Raw genomic sequence first — 9,040 nt, forward strand, 5'->3', positions numbered from 1 at the left:
AGCATGAAAAAAAAATTGCACAGTAACTCAAAGTTCAGCTCTACAATATACTCTTAATCTGGCAGGACATTGGTATCTTGATAATCTCAAATTTCCAAAGAATATTACAAAGAGCTATGTATTCATGTACAGCAATCACAGAGGGGACGTATGACCTAACTCAAAGGTAAACTAACTTCCTTTAAACTTCTTAGATTTTAAACTCCCTGGACAACCTCTTGTCCAGTGTGAAGACTAGTGGAATTTTTAAACCTCTAATCTAGGGTAAGGGTGCGGCTTTCATTTTTACCTGCTGGCTTGGGTTCACAGCACCTTTTAAAGACTGCTTGCTTAACTACAGCTGCATACCATATCCCAGCTACAGAAAGTCTTTTCAATGTTTGCCAGTGTTGTTTCCATAATAGTAAACATCACACTTTAGGTGGGCAGGAGTTAGAGTTTCATTATCAGTCTAGGCAAGACCAAAAATTCAAAGCAAATTCAATTTTGCTTAAGGGAACATTGTAAGGTAACAATTCTTCATATTACATGCCTCATAGGACCCATTTCAAACCATAGAGAATGACACCTTTATGTGTCACTGTCCCAAGAGACAAACAAGTGTGAACAACTAAAACATTTAAAAAGTGCACCAAGCTTCGGAAGTCTCAAACAAAACTTGAATATTCTGTACATACTCCTGCCAAATGAAGTTATTGCCTGTACACCACTCCTCTTGCAAAGTGGTCTTCTATTTCCTTTCATCTGACCTAGATTGGCTAGGAGACCTAGAGAAAGATCGGGACGGCTTGTGATTTCTCTCTTGGGACAGGGATCTCTCTCTTCTCCTATATCTAGAAAGGGACCTGCTCTGGCTGACGGAGAAGGCTCTCCATCTTGGAGATGTGTGGGAGGTGGAGGACTCCTCCTCCGATAATCATCTCGAGGGCGACAACCCCAAGAAGGAGGCGGTCACGATTTCGACTTCTCTTTTCCCCATTCGACAGGTCCACTCTTACTCGGCAGCCACATAGTGTTCTCGCATCTAGTTCTCGGACAGCATCAGCTGCATCTCGGGGATCTTCACATTCAACAAGAGCGAAGCCAGGAGGGTTTTTAGCACCCCACACACTTCAGAGTGGTCCATAATAGCCTAAAGCTCGTTCCAATTCAGACTTGTTACCACTGTTTCCAAGATTCCCTACATAAACTTTACAGTCCAATGGACAGGAATCACGTTGCAAGACCCTCGTGGCTCCTGGGTTTCATGGGCCACAGGGTGGTCCCGGGCCTCTAGAATCTGTCAGCTGAATCTGCTTACACAAGCTGTCCTGTGGGGATGCTTTTCCACCTATGTGTCCAGCCCGGGGCCCTGCTGTCTTGGCCCAGCCTCCCGGGTGAGAGGGTGAACCCCAGCTCCCTGGAGCAGACACTCAGAGCCCTGGTGACCGGACTCACAGCTGACGGGGCTGGAGCGGCGGCTGGACATTTGTGGCCAGCCTGTTGGTGTTTGGCCCCGTCTGCAGTTCCAGTTCCAGCTGAGAAAGAGCCTCCCTGTGTTATTTTCTCCTGGTTGTGTAAGGATCCCCGGTGTCATTTGACAGAAGTGTAGATGGTGTGTTCTTTCTCTCTTTTCTCCCTGCTTCCTCTCCTCCCTCTATCCCTCCCTCTCTCCCTGTCCCTCTTTCCCTGTTCCACTCTCCCTCTCCCTCTTTCCCTCTCCCTCTCTCTCTCTCCCTCTCTTTCTCTCCATCTGTCTCTCCCTCTCTCCCTCCCTCTCTCCCTCTCCCTCTCTCTCTTTCCTCTCCCTCGCTCCCTCTCCCTCTCCCTCTTCCCTCTCCCTCTTCCCTCTCCTCTCTCCCTCTCTCCCTCCCTCTCCCTGTGCCTGTTTCCCTGTCCTTGTTTCCCTGTTCCGCTCTGCCTCTACCTCTTTCCCTCTCCCTCCCTCCCTCCTTCTCCCTCTCCCTCCACCTGCTTCCCTCTCTGGAGAGGGAAAGAGGTGGAGGGAGAGGGACAGAGAGCAGGAGAGGGAGGGGGAGAGGGAGAGAAAGGGGGGTAGAGAGAGAGAGTGATAGAGGGATGGAGGGAAAGACATCTCTCCCTCCCTCCCTCTATCCCTCTCTCCCTCCCTCTATCCCTCTCTCCCTCCCTCTCTCCCTCTCCCTCCCTCCATCACTTTCCCTCCTTCTCACTCTCCCTCCCTCTTCCTCTCCCTCTCTCCCTCCCAGAGAAGGAGAGACAGAGGGGGGGGGGGGAGAGAGGGACACGGAGAGGGAGGGAGGGAGGGAGACAGAGAGGGAAGCAGGCACTCTCTCTCCTTCTCCCTCTCCCTACCTCCTTCTCCGACTCCCTCTCTCCTTTGCTCCCTCCCTCTCCTCTTCCTCTGTCTCTCCCTCTCCCTCCCTCCCTCTAGGAAAGGAAGAGGAAGGGAGGGAGAGGGAGAGAGGCAGGTGGAAGGAGAGGGAGAGGGAGAGATGTCTTGCCCTCCTTCCCTCTCCCTCCCTCGCATTTTCCCTTCCTCTCTCCCTCCCTCTCCCTCTCCCTCCCTCTGTCTTTCCCTCTCCCTCACTCGCTCCCAGAGAGGGAGAGATGGAGGGATAGGCAGAGACCAGAGAGACGGGGAGAGGGAGGGGGGAGAGAGGGAGAGGGAGAGGGAAGAGGGAGAGAGGGAGAGAAGGAGGAGAGAGGGAAAGAGAGGAAGGAAGAGACCTCTCTCTCTCTCCCTCTCTAACTCTCTCCCCTCTCTCTCTCCCTCTCTCCCTCTCCCTTGTCTCTGACTGTCCCTACATCTCTCCATCTCTGGGAGGGAGTAAGGGAGATGGAGAGACGGAGGGAGAGGGAGAGCTGGAGGGACAGGGAGAGGGAGGAGAGGGAGCGAGGGAGAGGGATAGAGGGAGGGAGAGACGGATAGAGGTAGTGAGGGAGAGATATCTTTGTCTTTCCCTCCTTCCCTCTATCCCACTCCCCCCCTCTCTCCCTCACCCCCTCCTTCTCCTGCTCTCTGTCCTTCTCCTTGAAACTCCTTCCCTTCTCCCTCCTGGCCCTTTTAGGCCACTCAAGCAAGCAGGAAATGCAAATCAGCACTACAAAGAAGTCTCACTTCCCAGCGGTCAGAAGGGCCATCCTAAAAAAGTGTAAAACCCAGAAATGCAGGACAGGCCAAGGCGAAATGGGAGCCTTGTTACGCTGATGGGCGGGATGTAAACTGCCAACGGCCACTCTGGAGAAGTGTATGGTGTTTCCCAAAACATCTGAAAAACACAGCTAGAGAGCATAGGGCACTTCCACTCATGGGCGTATAAATAGGGAAAACTAAAAATCAACAAGACACAGTCACCACAATGTTTACGGCTGCTCTGTTTACAAGAACCTCCACTTCGGTACACTTTAAATATCCCAGGAAAGAGAAAAATGGATAAAGAAGTTGTGGTACTTATGTACAATGGAATGTCACTCAGCCATGAAATCAATGTCATAAGGCTAACAGCAGCATGATCAGTGGATTTAGGTACGATGAGTCTAAGTGAAATAAGTCACACAGAAAAAGACAATTATCATAAGATATCACTTATAGAGGGAATGTAAAAATCGCTACTCATGGACTGAATCACAAAACAGAACAGAATCACACATTTGGAAAACATACTATGGCTGCTTAACGGGAAAGGTAGGTGGGGTGATGCATAAAACAAGGGTTTGAAATTAGCTCAGATACCGTTCCATAAACCCAATACGTAATAGACAAGACCTACTCCTTGCTCAGTGAACTGGACTCAACACCCCCTATTCAGCACACAAGTATATATCTGACTAGTAAGCATCTGAAACCTTATGTATTGATATCTCTCTGTAAGTGAATCAAGTGGCTGTAAAGTGCCATAAACACAGCAGTGAAAATCAGCTAATCCCCATTATAAAAATAAATTACAAAAAAAAATACAAAGACAGTGAAAGTCAGAGAAATTCTTACAAAATTCTTTCAGGGACTGTGATGCAACCTGGATTGACCATATCTAGACCCTCAGCTGAATGAGACATAAGGCTGGACACTCTTGGGGCTGCGAGGTTTGGTGAGGTTGGGTGATCAAATGCAGACCCTTTAAAGTAATACTGCGTGGGACCAGTTCCATGGAGCCCAAATCTCCAGGTTCAAGGGAATCTTCCTACAGCGAAAACATGCATGGGAAACACAGAGGATGGGACACCGTGTGATCGGGAAAGGTTTCTAAAACGCACCTCATTTCTCATCTCCTGGTGCTCGGGTTCGCCATTCCAGCCGCTTTCCTAACAATCTTCCCACTTGGAGAATCAGCGCCTTTAACCTCCTGTTTCGTACAGGTTGCAATTTGTCCTGAGGATGAACGGGAAGAGGGGGAACCAATGAGAGACTAGCTCTAGCTGTAGGGACAGGCATAGGTCACTTTAATTTCCCATTAGGAAGAAGGATTAACCACAGGCTGAACCTGCCCCCCGGAACCAGAATAGGGCCTGAAGCAATCCTGCGGTTTTGCGGCCAGCTCCCAAAAAAGCGAGTTGAAAAATGGAGCTCAGTGACACTACAATGCACAAACCTGCAGAGTTACAAATGATAACTATCGTCCAAAAATATATTGACGGAAGGCAACGAAGAGGATTTGAAAGTAAGGCAGAATTGCAGGAAACAGATTTCAGGAGGTAGATTCGAATCGCCTTTAAAGCACGTGAAAAGCGGCAAAACGTTGAAAATGATGCCCCTGGCCAAAAAGGGCGTATGCGTGTTTTCCCCGAATATATTCAGGAAAACACGCATATGCCCTTTTTGGCCAACCAAGCAAGCAGGAAATGCAAATCAGCACTACAAAGAAGTCTCACTTCCCAGCGGTCAAAAGGGCCATCCTAAAAAAGTGTAAAACCCAGAAGTGCAGGACAGGCCAGGGAGAAATGGGAGCCTTGTTACGCTGATGGGCGGGATGTTAATTGCCAACGGCCACTCTGGAGAAGTGTATGGCGTTTCCCAAAACATCTAAAAAACACAGCTAGAGAGCATAGGGCACTTCCACTCATGGGCGTATAAATAGGGAAAGCTAAATATCAACAAGACACAGGCACCCCAAAGTTTATGGCTGCTCTGTTGACAAGAACCTCCACTTCGGTACACCTTAAATATCCCAGGAAAGAGAAAAATGTAATAAAGAAGTTGTGCTAGTTATGTACAATGGAATATCACTCAGCCATGAAATCAATGTCATAAGGCTAGTAGCAGCATGATGAGTGGATTTAAGTACGATGATTCTAAGTGAAATAAGTCACACAGAAAAAGACACATCATAAGATATCTCTTATAGAGGGCATGTAAAAATCGCTACACATTAACTGTATTACAAAACAGAAGAGAGTCACACATTTAGCAAACACACTATGGCTGCTTAACGGGAAAGGTGAGGTGGGGTGATGCATAAAACAAGGGTTTGAAATTAGCACAGATACCGTTCCATAAACCAAATGTGTAATAGACAAGACCTACTCCTTGCTCAGTGAACTGGACTCAACTCCCCCTATTCATCGCACAAGAATATATCTGACTAGTAAGAATCTTAAAACCTATGTATTGACTTCTCTCTGTAAATGAATCAAGTGGGTGTAAAGCGGCATAAACACAGCAGTGAAAATCAGCTAAACTCCATTATAAAAATAAATATATTCAGAAAAAAACGCATACGCCCTTTTTGGCCAATCAAACAAGCGGGCAAAGCAAATCCATACTACAAAGAAGTATCACTTCGCATTCATCAAAATGCCATCCTGGAAAAGTGTAGACAGCAAAAATGCTGGACAGGCCATGGAGAAGAGGGAGCTTTGTTTCGCTGATGACGGGGATGTAAATAGCCAACGGCCACTCTGGAGAAGTCTATGGTGTTCCCTAAAACGTCTAAAATACAGAGCTACAGAGCATACATCTCTTCCACTCTTCGCCGCATATCTTGGGAAAACCAAAAATCGACAGGACACAGGCACCCCATACGTTTAGTGCTGCTCTGTTTAGAAATGCCTCGATTTGGGTACAACTTACACGTCCTTGGAAGCAATAAATGGATAACGAAGATGTGGTACTTCTGTACAATGGAACATTACTCTGCAATTAAATCAATGAAATAAGGCCAATTGCAGCAACTCGTGGAGACTGAGGTGCGATCATTCTAAGTGACCTAAGTCAGACATAAAAAGAGACTTACCATAAGGTATCACTTATAGATAGTATCTAAAAATGGCTACACATGAACTCAATTACAAAACAGAAACAGTCACACATTTAGAAAACACACTTATGGCTGCTAAAGAAGAAAGGTGGGGTGGGGTGATGCATAAACCAGGAGGTTGAAATTAGCATAGATACAGTTCCATAAACAAAATAGGTATTCGACAGGACCTACTGTATAGCTCAACGAGCTGGACTCAGCACACTGTTGTCACCGGAAAAGGATATATAAGACTGGTAAGAATCTGTAAAACAATTTATTGATGTCTCTCTTTAAGTGAATCAAGTGGATAGATGCAGAGCAGGAAGAAACACAGTATTGAAAATCAGCTATACCCCATTATAAAATTAAATAACAAGAACAAAAAAAAAGACAGTGAGAGAGAGAGAAATTCTTACAAAATTTGTTCAAGGGCTGTGATGCAACCTGGACTGACCACATCTAGACACAGAGCTGGATGGGACCTAAGGCTCTACACTCGTTGGTCTGAGAGGCTTCGTGAGGATGGGACAGCAAATGCAACACTTTTAGAGTAATACTGCCTGGCCCCCATTCCATGTGTCCCATATCTCCAGGTGCAGGGGACCCTTCCTACAGCTAAAACATTCATGGGACATCCAGAGGATGGTACACCGTCTGATCGGGAAGAGTTTGCAAACGTCACCCCATCTCCACTTCTCCTGGTATTCGGGTTCCCCAGCTCCTTTCCTTAGAGTCTCCCCACTTTGGGAAGGCAGCACACTCAACAGCCAGTTTTTCACGGCTTGGAATTTTCCGGTGAAGAAGGGGAATGGGGGGATGGAATGAGACACGAGCCTTAGATGTTTGGACAGGCATATGCCACTCTAGTTTCCTAATCTGGAAGAAGAATTTCCCTAGCCTTCAGGTGCCCCAGTAACCGGAATGGGTCTGTAGAAATCCTGCCCCTTTGTGTCTGCTTCCCTAAACAACAAGTTGAAAACCGGTGCTCAGGGGCACTGCAATTCACAAACAAGCAGGGTTGTAACTGACACCTCTAATGGAGCCATTTCTTCAGCCAAGTATTCCTAAAGGCCTTGTAAGCAAGGCAGAATTGCAGGAAAGGAATTTCAAGAGGTAGTTTGCACTCGCCATTAAAGCACATGCAAAGCTGCTGAACATCGCCAATGATGCAGTTTGCCAAAAAGGCCGTATGCGTTATTCCTTAATATATTCAGGAAAAATCCTTACTCCATTTTTGACCAACAGAACAGGTGGGCAATGTAAATTAATACTACAAAGAGATATCACTTCGCACCAGTCAGAATGGCCAACCTCACAAAGTGTAAAACCTGAAATGCAGGACAGGATGTGCAGAAAAGGGAACCCTGACAAGCTGATGGTGGGAATGTAAATTGCTAACAGCCACTCTGGAGAAGTGGGTGGTGATTCCTTAAAAATCTAAAAACCAGAGCTTCAGAGCATATGGCGATACCACTCCTGGGCCTGTATCTTGGAAAAAACGTAAATTGACAGGACCCAGGCATTCCAAAATTTATGCAGCCCTGTTTACAAGAGCCTCTACTTGGAAGCTACCTAAAAGTCCTTGGAAGGAAGAATGGATAAAGAAATTATGGTAGATATGTACAATGGAATATTACTCAGCCATGAAATGAATGAAATAAGGCCATTTGCAGCCACTCGGAAGGACCTAGATACATTCATACTAAGTGTCATAAATCAGACAATGAAAAATATCATATGATATTACTTATCAGGGGAATCTAAAAATTGATAGAAAGGTACTATCTTACAACACAGAAACAGAGTCCCAGACTTGGAACACAAACTTATGGTTACCAAACTGGAAAGGTGTGTTGGAGGCATAAATCATGAGGTTGGAGTTAGTATATACATATTTACAGAGAGAAAACTTGTAATCAACATGGACCCGCTGTAGAGCACTTGGAACTCTTCTCAACACCCTTTAGTAACCTCAATGGGAAAATAATTCTAAAAAGAATATATAGTCATCTCTGTATAAATGCATCATGTTGGTGTATGTCAAAAATGAACACAATATGGTAAATCAACTATACTCCATTATAAATTTAAAATTAAATTACAGAAAAGAAAAATGATCACTAAATTCGTTTAGTCGCGGTGAACGTGCTAGTGTCACATCCCTGGACACAGACCCAATTTGGTCCCAAGACTGGACTGTTGTGGGCCTGAGGACCTCGGGAGGATATGCCAGCTAATTCACCCCCCTTGAACATGTAGTACCTGGTCCCCTCTGCATGGGATCACAATCTCCAGATCTAAGTGTGCCCTCATACTACTAAATCAACCCTCTGACACCCAAAGGATGGTGGACTCTCTGGGCTGGATGACACTTGGAAAATCACCTGGTCTCAACATATCCTGGTGTTTGGGTTCCGACCTCCAGACTTCTTCATTAGGGTCATCCCACTCTGCAAGACAGCACCCTCAACAGGTGATTTTGCAGGGGTTTGTATTTGTTCGGGGGATGAAGGGTAAGGGGGAAGAAGGAATGGGACAGAAGCCCTTACATGTTTGCTCAGGCACATTCCACTCTAATTTAAAACCCAGGAACAGGACTTTCCCTACATCTAAGGTTGTGTCAGCAACCAGACAGGGGCAGTAGAAATCCTGCCGCCTTCTGTTTCCCATAACAACAACTCTAAAAACTGGACCTTATAGGCACTTCATATTCACAATGCCTGGGGAGCTGTAAATGACAACAGCCCTCAAAAAATGTCTTAGGGTAGGTAATCGAAATAGACTTCAAAACAAGGCAACCTTTCAATAACCCTTTTTCAAGGGGTAAATTTTACTCACACTGT

General features: G+C 46.1%; 1 pseudogene across 1 annotated transcript; it reads right to left on the minus strand.

Annotated features, from left to right (window-relative positions):
- Window positions 1-416: 416 nt before the first annotated feature.
- On the minus strand, window positions 417-1,468 carry LOC309653695 (serine/arginine-rich splicing factor 3 pseudogene; annotated as a pseudogene). Its single transcript has 2 exons — window positions 1,429-1,468; window positions 417-1,237 (listed from the first exon to the last, which is right to left on the minus strand). The product of its transcript is annotated as a serine/arginine-rich splicing factor 3 pseudogene (transcript).
- Window positions 1,469-9,040: the final 7,572 nt, after the last annotated feature.

Source organism: Balaenoptera physalus (genome assembly GCF_965194825.1).
Source record: "Balaenoptera physalus genome assembly, contig: HAP1_SCAFFOLD_902, whole genome shotgun sequence".
Lineage (NCBI taxonomy): Eukaryota > Metazoa > Chordata > Mammalia > Artiodactyla > Balaenopteridae > Balaenoptera > Balaenoptera physalus.